The sequence below is a fragment of the Pleurodeles waltl genome, chromosome 8 (genome assembly GCF_031143425.1).
Source record: "Pleurodeles waltl isolate 20211129_DDA chromosome 8, aPleWal1.hap1.20221129, whole genome shotgun sequence".
Taxonomy (NCBI): Eukaryota; Metazoa; Chordata; class Amphibia; order Caudata; family Salamandridae; genus Pleurodeles; species Pleurodeles waltl.
The window spans coordinates 954,722,057-954,741,298 of NC_090447.1; positions in this window are offsets into that span (position 1 = coordinate 954,722,057).

Consider the following 19,242-nt stretch of genomic DNA (forward strand, 5'->3'; position numbering starts at 1 on the left):
ATTGCGAGTCTGTCCAACTCACAATTTCCGATTCGCAAAATCGGATGCAGAACGGTGTCTCAGACACCGTCTGCGACTCGCTGTGGGGTCGCAAAGACCCACCTCATCAATATTAATGAGGAGGGTCGCATTTTGCGACCCCATAGCGAGTCCCTGCACTCACAGGGATGGTGGCCTTCTGAAGTCAGCAGACCTCCATGTCTGTGACTGCTTTTTCAATAAAGCAGTTTTTTTTTCATTTTGCAGCCCGTTTTCCTTAAAGGAAAACGAGTTGCAAAATGAAAAAACTTATGAAACCATTTGGTGTTGTTTTTTCAGTGTAGGCAGTGGTCCATTGGACCACTGCCTGCTCTGAAAAAACCTTTATGCCCACATTCACAAAGGGGAAGGAGTCCCATGGGGACCCCTTCCCTTTTGCGAATGAGTTACCACCAGTGTGACACTGGTGGTAACTGCGAGTTGCTTTGGGACCGCATTCGCGGTCACAAAGCAATTCTGAATTGCGATGCTAGTCGCAAATAGGAAGGGAACACCCCTTCCTATTTGCGAGTCGCATTCACAAATTGCGAGTCGGTACCGGCTCGCAATTTGTGAATGAGCATCGCGTTAGGCTGTTTGCATGGCGCAAACTGCGATTTTCCCAGTTTGCACCATGCAAACGGGTTCCTACATCTGGCCCAAAATGTGTTTAGACTCATTATTTTTAATAAGAATTTCATTTCCTAGTAAAGGCTTGCTAATAAAGTGTACTGTACTCTGAAAGTCATATAAATGTCGAGCTAAGTACGTTTTGGACACCTGTTATTTTCCGCGAATTACTTGTGACCATCACAATTAAGATGCAAACATGCACAAAATGTCCACCATATTGGGCTTCTTTATAAAACTGCATGAAAGGGATGAGACATACTAACCATTCAGAAGTGGATTTACAAAACTAAAATATGAAAGGTATGTTTTTATTTGCCGCCTTCCACATTATCAGACAGTGCATAATTGAAAAGGTTGCCAATTATGGTTGCTTACCATAAGAGTGGGGAAGTGGTGTGTCATTCTTATGCTTAGTTTTCATAATTCATGAGGCTATTGAATCTATCTAACAAGAGCAAAAAAACTATTAAACCATTGAGAGCAATCGTCACCTATGTGAATTTCATTTAATTTTGAGAAAAAAATAATAAAAAATGCACTTCTGTGAGATTTTTAAAAGAGAATGAAATATCTAGAAACATATTGAAAGTACTTGAGATGATCTATGAGTGGTACTATGAGTGTTTTTAAATATTTATTAATAGGTGACTAAGATGTGATTTGTCGTACTGACTAGGTGTGTGAGAAGTTGGTTCACAAACTGTTTCCATGGAATGGCATATTGTACATGTGCTACTTTTCTACATTCTCTAATTGTTAGAAAAAAGTGGGTTAACCTTATGCTTAATAATGAATTACAAAATGTTAAAGTTTTGCATGTCTATACATGATGTGCTGCTCACAAAGAATGTTCATCTTTGAATTCTGATACTTGTGGACCTATTTATTCCATCTTAAAAGAGAACTACAAGATTCAGAATTAAAAAGAAAATACGCACTGTAGGTGTATATGAAGCATGAACTTGTAAAAGATGAGAGCAATATATTAGAGACTCTTTAGGGTAGGTGTTGGTAAATTATAAGTAAGGTAGGTACGTGCTTGGATGGTAAGGTATGCTCTTTAGACTAATACGGAGTGTAGCACAAGACTTCTAGACATAGTTAAACATTCAGGGGGTCATTACAACATTGGCAGTAAAAGGTGCTTACCGCCGTGCAGAAGACCGCCAACACACCGCGGCAGCAGAGGAATTCTGCCACGGTCATTATGACCCCCTGCTCGGAATCCGCCAAAATTGAGACACCCACACAAGTCCGCCACACCAAAGGTCAGTGATAAACTGGCAAAAACAAAACCTCCACCGTCACACCAACAGGAATAAGCCCACACTATAACAACCCACAAATCCACACGGTGGTCTTTCAACTGCGGTATTCCCTTGGCGGTACACACCGCCGTGCTCAAAATACACACATTCTTAGAAAACACATCCACATTGGACAATTCCAAATACACACACCTGATACACATACACATACACACACCACTCCCACACATCCAATACAATATAAAACACCCACCCACAAACCCCTACTACCAAAAATTCCGAAAGAAGGCCAGAGACAGACACCACAATCTACAAGCAAGCATCCAAAGGCACTCAACACCATCACTCACACAACATCCACGCACCTCACACAACACACCACTAAATATCACCCCACACATCACAACACACACCACCCCACACATCACCCACACAACCCCACGGCACGGCAAAGACACCCCAGGTTCTCTGAGGAGGAGCTCAGGGTCATGGTGGAGGAAATCATCCGGGTATAGCCACAGCTATTCGGATCACAGGTGCAGCACACCTCCATAGCTAGGAAGATGGAGCTATGGTGAAGAATAGTGGACAGGGTCAACGCAGTGGGACAACACCCAAGAAATAGAGATGACATCAGGAAGAGGTAGAACGACCTACGAGGGAAGGTGCGTTCCGTGGTCTCAAGACACCACATCACGGTTCAGAGGACTGGCGGCAGACCCCCACCTCCTCCCCCACAACTAACAACATGGGAGGAGCAAGTCTTGGCTATTCTGCATCCTGAGGGCCTCGCAGGAGTAGCTGGAGGAATGGACTCTGGTAAGTCAAATCTTAACTATTACATCCCCCACCCTACCTGCATGCTATCACATATCCCCACCCTCGCCCTCACTCCCATCACTCCAACTCCTCACACATGTCCCAATATCACAAACCACCCATCCCAACACCAAGTCCTGCATACAACACCAAAGCATGGACACCCATCACCAAAGCATGGCTACTGCACATTCCCATACACCCCCCAAACCATCATCACACAAGGTCCCACACAAGAATGCAAGCACTGGGGTACACGGTCACCCACCCATTGCACACCATGGCACACACAGATGCAATAATCAGGCTTTTACACCCCTGCAGGACCCCTACCTAACGTCACCGGACAGGAGGGTCCAGACATGTCCACACCACCAACAGAAGAGGCCCACAGTGATGACAGCAGCTCTGTCCAACTTGATCTAGACTACCAGCACGGTCCATCTGGGACATCGGGACAGTCGGATCCCCTCAAACAGTCACAGGCCACTACAGAGCTTCCCCCCTCTGGAAAAACCAGCACAACACCCACCCAGCGGGCCCATACCTCTGTCCCCAGGACACGTCAATCAGTAGTGTGTCCACCACTACAGGGAACCCAGGCTAACCCACCACCCCAACAACAACAGGGACCTGGGGGCAGGGGCAGTGGGCACACGGTTCAGGGGACTGAGGCCCAGGGAAACAGAGGAACTGGGAGGGCTGCTGTGCGACAGGGGGAGGACAGGCCCAGGGACCCCACTCTCCATGAGGCCCTCTCCAACATCATGGGAGCCTACCATCCTTCCCAGGAGACGATGGCAACGGTTCTGGCCAAGTTTCAGGAGACCCAGCGGCTGCAGGAGGAACAGTATTTGGGCTTCAGGGAGGAACTCAGATCCATCAATTCCACCCTGGGCACCATCATAGGGGTGCTGAAGGAAGTCCTCAACACCAGGAGGGACACTGTGGCACAACAAGGTGCCCCTGACACTAGCCTGGACGATGAACTGCCCACTACCTCCACCGGCGCTAGTGGACAGGAGGCACCGCCACAGGACCACCACACCAGCACCCCACCCCCTGCAGATGGAGAACCACCCCGCAAACGGTCCCTGAGATCCAGGACAAAGACAGAGAACGATGCCAAGACCCCTGCCAAGAAAAGAGACCACCCTGATTGTCATCCTTTTGTCACCCTGTCCATCCTCAAACTGCCCCAGCTCCACCTCCTATGCCCCTTTGGACAATACACCTGTGAGACTAATAGCTTGGAATCTGCCCTGGACATTCCTCCACCATCACCACTCACCATTTAACAACCCCCTCCAATATTGAGCACTTAAATAAACACCCGTAAAGCACAAAACAATCTGGAGTCTGTCTGTGATTTCGAATTAGTGTATTAGCAATTACAGTGGCAAAATGCTATATCAAATGTAATGTCAACATACCTATGTCACAAAGCTATAGTCCATGAGGAAACAAAGCAGATGTCACACAGTGGGACCCACATCTGTGAAATCGTAAGAGAAAGTGACAACTCAGTGAGCATACACTGGGTGAAAAGGACAGACAGTAGAGAGGTAGTAGTGTCAAAGTACATGTAGTAGGCAGGTTTGTCTTCTTACCTATGTCTCACTGGAAGTATTGCAGGATCACAGAGTTCCTGTTGTCGATGTCCTCTTCTTCTGCTTCCTCGTCTTCACTGTCCACAGGCTCCACAGCTGCCACAACACCTCCATCTGGACCATCCTCCTGCAGAAAAGGAACCTGTCATTGCAAAGCCAAGTTGTGAAGCATACAGCAGGCCACGATGATCTGGCACATCTTCTTTGGTGAGTAGAATAGGGAACCACCTGTCATATGGAGGCACCAGAACCTGGCCGTCAGGAGGCAAAAGGTCCGCTCTATAATCCTGCTAGTTCGCCCATGGGCCTCATTGTAGCATTCCTCTGCCCTTGTCCTGGGATTCCTCACTGGGGTCAGTAACCATGACAGGTTGGGGTAAACAGAGTCATCTGCAAATGACGAGGGACAACTGTTAGACACACACTAACTCTTAGGGATATCCCCAGACCCAGACAACTATTCCCACTGATTTGGTTCCAGGTGCTCACCTAGTAGCCACACACGGTGCCTCTGTATTTGCCCCATCACATAAGGGATGCTGCTATTCCGCAGGATGTAAGCGTCATGCACTGAGCCAGGGAATTTGGCATTCACATGGGAGATGTACTGGCCTGCCAAACACACCATCTGCACATTCATTGAATGGTAACTCTTCCGGTTTCTGAACACCAGTTCACTCCTGCGGGGGGAACCAAGGCCAGATGGGTCCCATCAATGGCACCTATGATGTTGGGGATATGTCCCAGGGCACCTTTCACTGTAGGAAAATCCTCCACCTGAGGGAAAACGATGTAGCTCCGCTTGTCTTTCAGCACGGAGGAGTTGGAGAAACTCATGGATAGGGTCCTCCCCCAGTACACGTTACTCTACGGTCCGTCAGACAAACAGGTAAGTACACTGTGAGCATGCTGTATGGGCAATGCCTGTGTGGGGTGGATGAAAGATGGGGGGGAATGAGGCGTGCTTGAAACGACCGTCAGTGCATGTGCCACATAGCAAGGGTAGGGATGCGGGCCAATGACTGTGACGGCGCAGTTGGTAATAACTTTTATTTTTCCCCTGTACAATTCCTGTAGGTCAGCGCCCACCAGAAGAAGGATGTTTGGCGTGCCATCGCCAAGGATGTCCGGACCCTGGGGGTCTACCACAGACGGAGCACCCACTGCCGTAAAAGATGGGAGGACATTCGCCGCTGGAGCAAGAAGACGGCGGAGGCCAAGCTGGGGATGGCCTCCCGATGTGGGAGGGGTGCCCGTTGCACCATGACCCCCCTGATATTCATGATCCTGGCGGTGGTGTATCCAGAGTTGGATGGGCGCTTGAGGGCATCACAGCAGCAACAAGGGGGTGAGTACACTCTCATTCTGCTGATTTTGCGCACTGTGGAGGTGTCTGGGTGGGGGAGGTGGGCTGTGGGTTCCCCTTGGCCAGAGTGGGTGTGCTAGTTAAGTCCCCTTTTTCAGGCAGACCCTGTGGCACCCCACCTCACCTGGGTACAGTACCAACTACACCTAGTCAGGCTCCTGTGACATCCATGCGTGCAGATATCGGCCATAGCCTTGTAGGCCATGTCCCAGGGATTGAATAGTGGACCCCAAGTGCGCGGCGTTGTGCAGGGGGCTTCTGTGTCTGTCGTGTCCGCCAACGGTAGCGGTAATCCATGCACTCAACATGTCTTTCTTCTGTCTCCCCCCCCTTTTTGTGGTCTCCCTGTACTTGTGTGCATTAGCATCATCAGGCGGAGGAGCAGTGGCACCGGAGCAGGAGGGAGCTGCATCCCACATAGCCCTGGAGGGCAAGACTACGGACTCCGATTTCACCAGTGGGACGGAGGGCAAGGGGAGATCCACGGCGGGGACAGAAGCTGACACCAGTGATGCAGACTCGTCCTCTGATGCGACATTCCTTGCGATGGGGGCCCATCTGTGCCCCCCGCATCTACAGGTACAGCGGCCACCACCCCCTCCAGCACTGCCCTCCCAGCAGCTGCTCAGCCTTTGCCCCGTGCCCACTCTCCCAGGAGGGTGGGCATCACCTTCGCCCCAGGCACCTCAGGCCCTGCCCCAGTCACCCCTGCTGCCCTCAGTGAGGAAGCCATTGACCTCCTCAGGTCCCTCACTGTTGGGCAGTCTACCATTTTGAATGCCATCCAGGGTGTAGAGAGGCAGTTGCAACAAATCAATGCATTCCTGGAGGGCATTCATTCTGGTCAGGCAGCCCTTCAGCAAGCTTTTCAGACTCTGGCCTCAGCACTGATGGCAGCCATTGTCCCTGTCTCTAGCCTCCCCCCTCCAACTTCCTCCACCCAGACCCACACCCCTGTACCTCAGCCTAACCCAAGCACACCATCAGACCAGCATGCACACACCTCAACACACAAAGGAAGCTCTGGCAAACATAAGCACCACACATCCCACAGGCACTCACGCAAGCATCACACACATGCAGACATACCAACATCCACTGCCTCCACTGTGTCCCCCACCTCCTCGTCTCCCTCATCCCTCCCAGTCTCGTCTCCACTCACACCTGCATGCACTACATCTTCAGCCACTACGTCCATCACCAGCACACCCACCACCACACCCGCTCACGTGCAGTCACCACCCCCACTACCATTCACACATCCCCTGTGTCCTCTTCCAGTGTGTCTGTGAGCCCACCTCCCAAGGTACACAAACTCAGCCACACACCCACCCAACAGCCATCCACCTCACTACAGCCTCCAGCCCATGCACCTTCACCCAAACTCAGCAAACGTACACCTCCTACGACCACTACCTCTTCCTCCACTCCCAATCCCCTCCATCTACCCGTCCCAGTGTTCCTAAGAAACTTTTCCTGGCCAGCCTTGACCTCTTTCCCTCACCTCCCCCACCCCGTCAGTCTCCTAGGGCCTGACTCTCCAGGTCCCAACCTAGTACGTCAGCCACAACATCTCCGGGACCAGTGGTGCTGTCAAGCATCCAAAGTTGGGCAGTGCCGGGCGGGAGAGGGGGAAGACACCAGCCACCAAAGCCGCTCCCAGGGGAACAGGTGGGAGTGTGGAGTCAGCTGCGACACCTTCCAAGGTGGGGAAGGGGCACAAGAAAACCGGCAAGTATGGGAAGATCAGCACAACGGAGAAGACCGCCATCAGCCCTGCTGCCAAGGAGCCGACCGCCAGCAGCTCCACTGCCCCAGACAGGACCGCCAGCAGCAGCCCCGCTGCCAAGGACCCGACCGCCAGCAGCCCCACTGCCCAAGACGGCACCACCAGCAGCAGCCCAGCTGCCCAAGACAGGACTGCCAGCAGCAGCCCCGCTGCCAAGGAGCCGGCCAGCAGCAGCCCCACTGCCCAAGATAGGACCGCCAGCAGCAGCCCCACTGCCAAGGAGCTGACCGCCAGCAGCCCCACTGCCCCAGACAGGACCCGCCAGCAGCAGCCCCGCTGCCCAAGACAGGACCGCCAGCAGCAGCTCTGCAGCAGCTCTGCAGCCAAGGAGCCGGCCAGCAGCTGCCCCGCTGCCCAAGACAGGAGCGCCAGCAGCAGCCCCACTGCCCAAGACAGGACCACCGGCAGCAGCCCACCTGCCCAAGAGAGGACCGCCAGCAGCTGAACCACTGCCAAAGACACCACCGCCACAAGCACCGCCACGAAAGACACCGCCGCCACAAGCACCGCTGCCGAGGACATCGCTGCCACAAGCACCGCTGCCAAAGACACCGCCGCCACAAGCACCGCTGCCAAGGACACCGCCGCCACAAGCACCTGCAGGCCCATGAGCACCAAAAGCTCTGTCGCTACTGAGGCAGCCACGAGCAGGATGAATCACTCAGGGCACAAGGCCCCCTCCAGAACCAGTGGAGAGATACATCCACTACCTCAGTCCTTGGCAGGATGAAGCACTCTGGGCACAAGGCCCCCTCCAGAACCAGTGGCGAGATACATCCACTACCTCAGTCCTTGGCAGGATGAAGCACTCTGGGCACAAGGCCCCTCCAGAACCAGTGGAGACTGTTATCCACTTGAGAGACGGTGGCCTTGCACTCCCCAGGATAATGCAGTGGGCAGACCACCCACTGTAGAGACTTGAGAGACTGTGGCTTTGCACTCCCCAGGATTGAACAGTGGGCAAACCACCCACTGTAGAGACTTGAGAGACTGTGGCTTTGCACTCCCCAGGACTGAACAGTGGGCAAACCACCCACTGCAGAGACTTGAGAGACTGTGGCTTTGCACTCCCCAGGATTGAACAGTGGGCAAACCACCCACTGAAGAGACTTGAGAGACTGTCGCTTCGCACTCCCCAGGATTGAACAGTGGGCATGGGGCCCCCTCGTGGATTTGGTGTTGTGCACTCAACCGGCTGAGGTGCCCACCCTTTCCCTTCCCCTTGAGGTGCCTGTTTTATTTCTATCTGATGCCCCTGCAGTGTTCTCTCTGTCTTGTTCGGGTATCTTGTGTGGGCCTCGCCCAAGCATTTTGGGCCTAGTGGTCCAAGGACTTTAATGGTGGAATACCTTGGACTAATATTATTGGTGTATAAATTTGTAAATAGTGTATGTATATTTTTTGAATACTGAATTTTAATATATTACAATCGTTCACCTCATTTCCTTTTGTCTTTGCATTCTTCAGTAGGGGTTTGGGGGGTGTAACTGTTATGTATCATGCTGTACTAGTGTGCGTGTTGTCTTGGGTGAGGGTGGGGGTGGGGGTGTTGCGTGTTGCGTGTGTGTCACTGTTTTTTCCCTCCCCCCTCCCCTGTGTCGTAGGTGCAGTACTCACAGTGGTCTTCGCCACCGGCGCTCATGCTCCTGGTAGAGGAGAAAGAAGATAATGGCTGGAAAAATGTGGAGCTCTGGTTCCATGGCGTCCTGAATCCTCGTGGGGTGTGCAGAGGTGAGCGTTTTCCCTTCTAAGTCCTGTTTCCGTCGTGTTTTTGTTCTCGGTGACAGCCGCTGTGTTTGCTTGTACCGCCGTGGCGGTCGGAGTGTTAAAGTGGCTGTCTATGTTGGCGGTTTCCGCCACGGTCGTAATTCGATTTTTTTTACCGCTGGCCTGTTGGCGGTCTTACCGCCGCTTTAACACCGACCACCAGGGTTGTAATGACCACCTCAGTGTTTAAATATGGTTCAGCCCTACTAGTGAAGACCTGCCTATGGTCTCACAGAGGCAGCGTTTCATGATATGTACAATCTGTTTGCCAACTGTCAAACCCATGTTTTAGTAGACATAACTAATTTCTAAATTATGCTCTAGGTATGTCATAAACTATGGTACTTTGTGCTTAAAACAAGACAGATCTCTTCTTGAGATTAATGAGTTGCTCCTGCACTTGCAGACCCTTATGTCAAGAACTACATAGAATATACCACCCATAAATGAATGAGTTACTCATGCAATTGCAAGCACCTCTGCCTACATAGAGTATACTACCCATATATCAAGTGACATACATGTTCACAAAAGCATAGAGCCTATGTCATGCCCATTGAGATAGCTGCAGAAGGACTTATTCATTCAGGTGCATAATTAGAAATTACTAATGCATGCAGCAGTATCAAAGGCAGTTCAAGACACATCCACATACCCCTCTTTTCCCTAACACAGACACTGTGGAGTTCATTCAGCCGCTTACATACACATTTAGAGAGCCGTAGAGGTACTAAAACAGACAGTCAAATATTGGTACATTTACCAAAACATCTCATGGCACTAACACATCAGAGCGCTCAACAGCATCCCACACAGTCTATGGATTGAGTTGAATTTTCGAATTGAGCATTTCTGCTCCGAGAAAGAAGCCTTTCACATCAGTTTCTGAGCTGACAAGTTCGGTTTGACTAAAGGCTTCTATTCTGAAAACTTCAGAACAAAGGATGACAGCTTTGAAAGACTCTGCTCTTTCATTTGGAGCAGCTTCATCAGTAGAGCCAATTCTAGAAGTAATGAATGCTCGTCAGCGCCAACTCCAAATACAGAAGTGTACAGGGAAAACAATTGCTTCCTCCCCTCTTCCAATGAAAAGGAGAGTTACTTTTCAAGAGACTTTGGACACTGCTCCTCTTCCAACAAATGTTTCGCGGGACAAAGACAAGGCGCTAGGTCACCCTCAGTCTTTTCCACCCCACTCTCCTGTACTTCCTCTTACTCCTCCACCTCCACAACGACCACAATCTCCTACAACTTTCATAGAGCCACTATTTTCTCCAGAAGGGTCACTACCACCCCATGGAGACAACATAGGTGAAATTCCATGGAATGCAGATCCATGAGATTTATGTGACACAGATCCCATACTCCCTAATGACCCTTATTCATACCTAGCACAGCCTTCACCTCCTAAAGATGTAACAGAATACAATCATGTTATTGCAAGGACAGCTGCAATCCATAATGTACACATGCACGCTGACCCCATTGAGGACGGTTTCCTCTTTGATACATTCACCAACACTCACAAAAAAAGTCGGTTACTGCCCATGTTGCCAGGTATGCTTAGATGTGCCACAGACATCTTTAAAGAGCCTGTTAGGGTAAGGGTTATTTCCTCAAGGGTCACCAAAATGTGCAAGGCAGCACCGTCAGACCCTATATTTATCAGATCACAAGTACTTCTTGACTCTATAGTTGTAAGCACAGCACGGAAACCTGCTAATAGTAGCTGCACAGGCTGCTAATCATTGGCAAATTATTAATTCACAGGCACTTCTGGCAAAATATGATAGGACCCACTGGGACGAAATGGAAGTGCTGCTTCTGTACCTTCCACAGGAACATCATAAAAGCAGACAGGAGATAGTCTCAGAAGGGCAAGCCATCTCAAACAACTCCATTAGATGTGCCACTAAAGCAGCAGATACCGCAGCACGTAGTGTGAACTCCAGTGTAATTATAAGAAGACATGCTTAGCTGAGATGCTCAGGCTACAAGCTTGAAATGCAACAGGCAGTTCTCAACATTCCTTTTGATAAAGAACACTTGTATTGCTTATCCTTTTCTGCCTCTCCCACTCATTCCATTTCTGGTTTGCAAATGCAGACAAACTTCACTCAATTTCATGGCAGCCTTAGATCTCAAAGATGCTTATTTTTACATTCCCAAACATCCAGCACATCGCAAATACCTCAGATTTGCCATTGCAAGAAAACACTATCAATTGAAATTCTTACCATTCGGGGTAACAAGTGCTCCCAGGTAATTCACAAAATGTCTAGCAGTAGTGGCCACATTCCCCAGAAGACAACATATTATTGTCTTCCAATACTCGGATGACTGGCTCATGAAAGTTAATATATCCAACAATGTTAGAATCATACTCAGTATACACTAAACCTTCTTACAATCAACTTTTTCAAATCTCATCTCCATCCCTCACAGATACAGCATTATCTGAGAGCAATTCTCAGTTCACTCAGGGTCGGCAAATCCAAACCCAGCATGGGTTCAAGGTTTTCAAACTCTTCTGTCTCAATTACAGGAGAACCACACTTACACAGTGAGACTAGTGATGCAGCTATAAGGGATGATGGCTTCCTGCAGTGCCATTGTTCCTCATGCCAGACTACTCATGCATCCATTACATCACTGTCTATCTTGTCAGTGGTCTTAGTCACGGGGTCATCTCCACGATCTAGTGTTGTTGGACCAGAAGACTCATCACTCTCTGCAATGGTGGAATCCCACCAACGTTTCCAAGGTGCGGCCCTTTCAAGACCCTGTGCCTCAGATCACTCTCACTATAGATTCATCACAGATGGGTTGGAGAGCTCATCTTAACAACCTTACAATACAAGGCAGATGGGATCCCTTTCAACAAACATATCACATCAACTACTAGGAGTTACTAGCAATCGTTCTAGTGCTCATAGCATTTCTGCCACAACTATCTCACAAGGTGGTTCAAGTCCGTGCAGACAACATGACAACCATGTAGTATCTGCAGAAACATGGGAGGACACATTCGTCTCAATTGTCCCATCTTGATCAGACAATTTCGAAGTGGGTAATTCACCATCACATTCACTTACTAGCAGAATATCTCCCAGGAATAGACAACCAGTTTGAAGACCTCTTAAGCAGGATGCAGCAACAAGTGAACAACCGGGAACTTCACCAACAAGTACTTGACTGGAACAGCGGAAATAGCCCTCTTCACCACTGCAGGAAATGTAAAATGTCAAAATGTCACATTCAGATACCCATACCCTCAGTCCAAGGGCTATGCTCAATGTATATATTGGTCAGAGATATTTGCTTATGCTTTTCCACCTCTCCTACTTATTCCATTTCTGATTCGCAAACTGAGACAAACATCACTCACCATGATCCTTGTAGCTCCCACCTGGGCATGTCAGCCTTGGCACATTGTCGCGTAGGCTCTCATTATTCTAATGAGACTACTGGTTTTTGAGTGGCAGAATCATCCGCGGTTTGGGAGACTTAGGCCCTCATTACAACCCTGGCGGTGAATGCCGCCTACCTCAGTGCTGACAGCCGCCAACATACCGTGACCGCAGTGGTATTCCGCTACGGGTATTATGACCCACACTGAGAAATCCACCACTATACAGACACCCACACAAGTCCGCCAGACCAAAGGTCAGTGATAACTTGAGGGTACCAAAACCCACACTGTTACGCCAACAGGAACACACCCACAGTATCAGGACCCATGAATCCAGGGCGGTCTTTCAAACGCGGAACACCATTGGTGGTACACACCCCGCGCTCAAAATACACACACATTTACAAAACACCACCACATTGGACAATTCAAGCTACACACACATACACACACCACACCCACACACCCAATCCAATATAAAACACACATGCACATTACCTACAACCCTTTCTATGAAAAAAAAGATAGCAAACAGAGAGAGACAAGCCACGAGCACCCACTCAATCAGAGCCACAAAACACCATCACCCATACACCATCCACACACCTCACACCACACACCCCGACACATCACCCCACACACCCTCACACATACCACTCACACCACATCCATGGCACCCCAAAGACACCCCAGGTTTTCAGAGGAGGAGCTAAAGGTCATGGTGGAGGAAATCATCCAGGTAGAGCCACAGCTATTCAGATCACAGGTGCAGCAGACGTCCATTGCAAGGAAGATGGAGCTATGGCGGAGAATCGTGGACTGGGTCAAAGCCGTGGGACAGAACCCAGAACAAGGGATGACATCAAGAAGAGGTGGAATGACTTACAGGGTAAGGTACGTTCCATGGTTGCAAGATACCAGATAGCTGTACAGAGGACTGGTGGTGGACCCCCACCGCCTCCCCACAACTAACAACATGGGAGGAGCAAGTCTTGGCGATCATGCATCCTGAGGGCCTCGCAGGAGTGGCAGGAGGACTGGACTCTGGTAAGTCAAATCTTCACTACTAGCTCCCCCCAACCTGCATGCCTTCACATACCCCCACCCTCACCCTCACTCCCATCACTCCACCACCTCCCACATACCCCACTATCACAACCCACCCATCCCAATACCAAGCCCTACATGCCACAACAATCTATGGACCCCATCACAGACCTACATGAACACCCATCTCCACAGCATGCCCAGAAGAGAGAATCACCTATCCCACAAAATCACCACGCACACAAGTCAAAGCTGACAGGGAACCCGACGATACAGGGCAACACACCCACGCACAAGATAGCACACACAGATACAATAACACTGCATTTGCACCCCCACACGACCGCTACTCAACATCACCGGAGAGGAGTTGCCAGCAACATCCAGTCCCCTCCCAGAAGAGGTCCACAGTGACAACAGCAGCTCTGCACGCCCAAAACGATGACCAACCTGGCCCATCAGGGACCTCTGGACAGTCTGTTACCCTGCCACAGTCCCGACCCACCACAGAGCCTCCCCCCACAGGAAACATCATCACAACACCACCCCAAATGGGCCCATGCCACTGTCCCCAGGACACGTCAATCAGCAGTGTGTCCACCAATACAGGGACCCCGGGCCACACCACAAACCCAGGACAATTAGGGACCTGGCGTCAGTGGCAGTGGGCAGACGGTTCACAGGACAGAGGCACAGGACAACAGGGAAGCTGGGAGGACTGCTGTGCGACAGGGGAAGGACAGGCCCAGGAAATACACTCTCCAGGAGGCACTCGCCAACCTCCTGGGAGCATACTACCATTCACAGGAGATGATGGGCCAGATACTGTCCAAGTTGCAGGAGACCCAGCGGCTGAAGGAGGGACAGTACCTGGGGATCAGGGAGGACCTCAAACACGTCTACACCATCCTGGTCACCATTGCAGGGGTGCAGTGGCACACCAACAGGCCCCTGACACTTGCCACACCAAAGTACAGCCCTCCACCTCTGCTAGTGGACAGGAGGCCCCGTCACACCAACAATAGGCCACCAGCACCCCACCCCCTGTAGAAGGAGAACCACCCAGCAAACGGTCCCTGTGATCCAGGCAGCCAGCCAGAGAACATTGCCAAGACCCCCACCAGGAAATGAGACTCTCCTGATTGTCACTCTTCTGTCCCACTCTGTCACCCTGTCCAGCTTGAACTGCCAATGCTCCCCTTCCTATGCCTCCTTGGACAATGCACCTGTGATACCAAAAGACAGGACTCTATCTGGACATTCCTCCACCATCACCCCAGCCCATTGCACATCCCCCTCTATTTATGAGCACTTACAATAAACACCCTTGGAACAAATACAAATCTGGAGTCTGTCAAATGATTCAAATATGTAATAGTACAACATTACCAAAGCATTGCAAGTCATATGTACAGTTACATTTACATTGGAATGACTTTTAGTGGGCAGCACAGTAAACATACCAGGAGCCAGAGTGGGCCACAGAGATCTGAAAATAGAGATGCCAAAGGGTACAGTAAGTGGCCATAGACATAGGGAAATCAGGCTGCCATGTACAATGTCCAACAGAAAATTGAAATGTAAAGTGAGGTTACAGTGACTTACCTGTGTGCCACTGGAAGTACTGCTGTATAATATTACTTCTGTTGTCCTCATCTTCTTCCTCTGCCTCCTCTTCCTCACTGTCCACAGGCTCCACCGCTGCCACAAGACCATCTCCAGGCTCATCCTGCTACAGAAAAGGCACCTGGCATCTCAAGGCCAGGTTGTGCAACATGCAGCGATAATCTGGCACATCTTCTTGAGTGAGTAGTACAGGGATCCACCTGTCAGATGGAGTCGCCGGAACCTGGCCTTCAGGAGGCCAAAGGTTCTTTCAATTATCCTACTTGTTCGCTCATGTGCCTCATTGTAATGTTCCTCTTCCCTTGTCCTGGCGTTCCTCACTGGGGTCAGTAGCCATGAGAGGTTGGGGTAACCAGAGTCACCTGCAGATATCGAGGGATACCTGTTAGACACACACTAACACTTAGGGACAACCCCATACCCAGACACCCACTTATACTGGGTGGGGACCTTGGGCTCACCTATTAGCCACGCCTGGTACTTCTGGAGTTGGCCAATCACATATGGGATGCTGCTATTCCTCAAGATAAAGGCCTCATGCACAGAGCCAGGGTACTTGGCATTCACATGGGAGATGTACTGGTCTGCCAAAGACACCATCTGCACATTCATAGAGTGATAGCTTTTTTCTATTCCTGAACACTTGTTCATTTCTCCGGGAGGGCAAATGCCACATGTGTACCATCAATGGCACCAATAATGTTGGGGATACGTCCCAGGGCATAAAAGTCAGCTTTCACTGTGGCCAAATCCTCCACCTGGGGGAATACGATGTAGCTGCACATGTGTTTCAGCAGGGATGACAAAACTCTGGTCATCACGTTGGAGAATAGTGGCTGAGACGTTCCTGATGCCATGGCCACTGTTGTTTGGAAGGAACTACTTGCCAGTAAATGGAGCACTGACAGGACCTGCACTAGAGGGGGGATACCTGTGGGGTGGCGGATAGCTGACATCAGGTCTGGCTCCAATTATGGCACCCAGTTCTTGGATTGTGGCCCGATCAAGACTGTAGGTTAGGATAATATGTCTGTCCTCCATTGTCGCAAGGTCCACCAGGGGTCTGTACACCGGAGGATGTCGCCATCTCATATTCATCCTCAGCGGATGAAGCCTATGGAGGAAAACGGTGAGCAGAGGGTCATATTCACACATCAATTGAAATAATGATGCATCTTTTCCTTTACAGAACCTGTATGTTAATCCGAGAGTCAGTTGCTGTGCAAATGTCTGCTGTGACACAGTTAGGTGCCATGCCCTGTGCCCCACCCAAAAAAATGACGGCTGTCTGACCTCTGAGAAGGGACAAGTGGAAATGAGGTATTTCCGCTGGCGTTGTGCCCGTTGAGGTAGGTGGTCGATGACCGCTGCGCAACTTGACATTGGTTATCATTGGGCCCAATGGGTTCAAGGAGACAATGGCGATGTACGCCGGCGGTGACGGTACACACCGCCGCGGACGTGACCGCCATTTTCTATCTATTCCCTCACTTGCTACCTGACCTTCAACAGGAGAGGACCTACATTGCAAGTGCTGCTGTGACCTGTGTCTGGAAGCGACAATGGCTCATGTGTCTGGGGAAGGGCCCCTGCCTTCTTTGCAGAGGAGTTGGAGAAACTTGTGGATGGGGTCCTACCCCAGTACACGTTACTCTACGGTTCTCCAGACAAACAGGTGAGTACACTGTGAGCATGATGCGTGGGCCATGAATATATGGATTGCTGTGTGTGTGTAAGCCACATGTGGGGGGGGGCTGAGGCATCCTGGCCAGAGTGCTGCATGTATGGTGGTCAATGTTTGTGTGTCAGGGGATGGGAGGGATCTGGTGGGCCATGAGTGTGACGGTCTGGACAGTTAACTAATTCCTTTTTCTGCTGTCTTTTCCATGCAGGTGAGGACCCATAAAAAAAAGGGTATTTGCCGTGCCATTGTAAGGATGTGCGGACCCTGGGGGTCTTTGACAGGCAGAGTACCCACTGCCGCAAACAGTGGGAGGACCTGAGCATCTGGGCAAGGAAGATGGCGGAGGCCCAGCTGGGGCTGGCTGCCAAACGAGGAAGGGGTGCCCGTCATACCCTGACCCCCTGATGTTCCGCATTCTGGCAGTGGCCTATCCGGAGTTGGATGGGTGCTTGAGGGCATCACAGCAGCCACAAGGGGGTGATTAGAAATCCAGATTTGTTCTTTAGCAACGTTAAGGGTTGACCTGGGTCGGGATGTGGACTGTGGGTAACCCTAGGCCAGGGTGAACATAGCAGGGTATGTCCCTTGTTGGGCAGGCTCTGAAGCACTCCAACCCCAATAGTGTTCATGGGCATCTACTACTGGTCAGGTCCCTGTTTGTTTCAGGTGTGCAGCTGATGGCATTAGGCACTGTACCCCATGGGTTGGTGACTAGCATTGTAACTGTTAGTGCATGGCCTAGTGCATAGGGCTGTTCCCTGTGAGTTGTGTACACCAACGGTAGTGTTGTTGCTGGCATTGACTAAGTGTATCCTCTGTCTCCCCCCCTTTTTGTTTTGTCACCCTGTCCTTATATGCACCAGCATTATCTGGCAGAGGAGCAGAGACACCGGCGATGGAGGGAGCTGCATCCCACATGGGCCTGGAGGCCGAATCCACCGACGGTGAGGCACCAGTGGGACGGAGGACAAGGGGAGCACCATGACGGGGACAGGAGGGGACACCACAGACAGCGACTCCTCCTCTGATGGAAGCTCCCTGGCAGTGGCGGACACCTCTGTGCCCACCCCAACAACAGGTACAGCCGCCACCCCCCCTACCAGCACTGCCCTCCAGGCAGCCCCTAACTGTGTTTCCTGTGCCCGCTCACCCAGGAGGGTGGGCATCTCCTTCGCCCCAGGTACCTCAGGCCCTCCCCAGTCGGCCCTGCTGCCCTCAGTGAGGAGGCTATTCACCTCCTGTGATTCCTCACTGTTGGGCAGTCAACCATTCTGAATGCCATCCAGGGTGTCGAGAGGCATTTGTAACAAACAAATACATACCTGGATGGCATTAACTCTGGCGTGGCGGCACAACTGAGAGTATTTCAGGCTCCGTCCTTCCCCTCGGGCCAGGGTGGCCAGGACCCAACCCAGCACCTCAGCCACCAAGTCCACATCCACTGTGGTTCCTGCAGCTATCAGAGGCTCAAAGAGGGCACCCGTCAGCCCAGCCAGTGTGCCACCAACCCCTGCCAAGGCCAAAACCATTCCGCCACCTGGCAAAGTGAAGAGGGGGACAGCATCCAGCAAGGGGAAGGAGCCACAACCACCCAGCAATGCCACTTCAAAGACTCCAATTGCCAGACCCAAGGTCACACCACCATCTGCAAGGTGAGGAAGGGGCACAAAACACAAGGCAAGGCACTGCAGCCATCGGAGGCTGCAGGTGAAGGCCTGGTGGCTACCAACACAACCGCCAGCACCGCCACCTGCACTGCGGCCAGCACCGCCAGCAGCCCCACCGCTAGCACTGCTGCAAGCACCGCCACCTGCACAACCCCCTGCACCGCCTCAAGCACCACTACTGTCAGAAGCTGCAGCATCAGTGGGCAGCCGTCCGAGGCTGCAGGAGAAGGGCCTGAGCCTCCCTCCACCTGTGGCAGCACCGGGACCTGCACTGCAGGCAGCACTGCTACCTGCACTGCCGCTAGCACCACCGCAGGCACCGCCACCTGCACTGCTGACAGTCGCACCTTTACCAGCAGCAGCAGCCCCAGTGGGCAGCCGTCCGAGGCTGCAGCCGAAGGGCTGGGGCCTCCCTCCAAGCCTGGCAGCACCCCCACCAGCATCAGCACTACCACCAGTTTGCAGCCGTAGCCGCCGGCAGATGGAGTCTAGCCCTGCCTCCATGGACTGTCATGCAACTTGGTCCCTGCAAATAT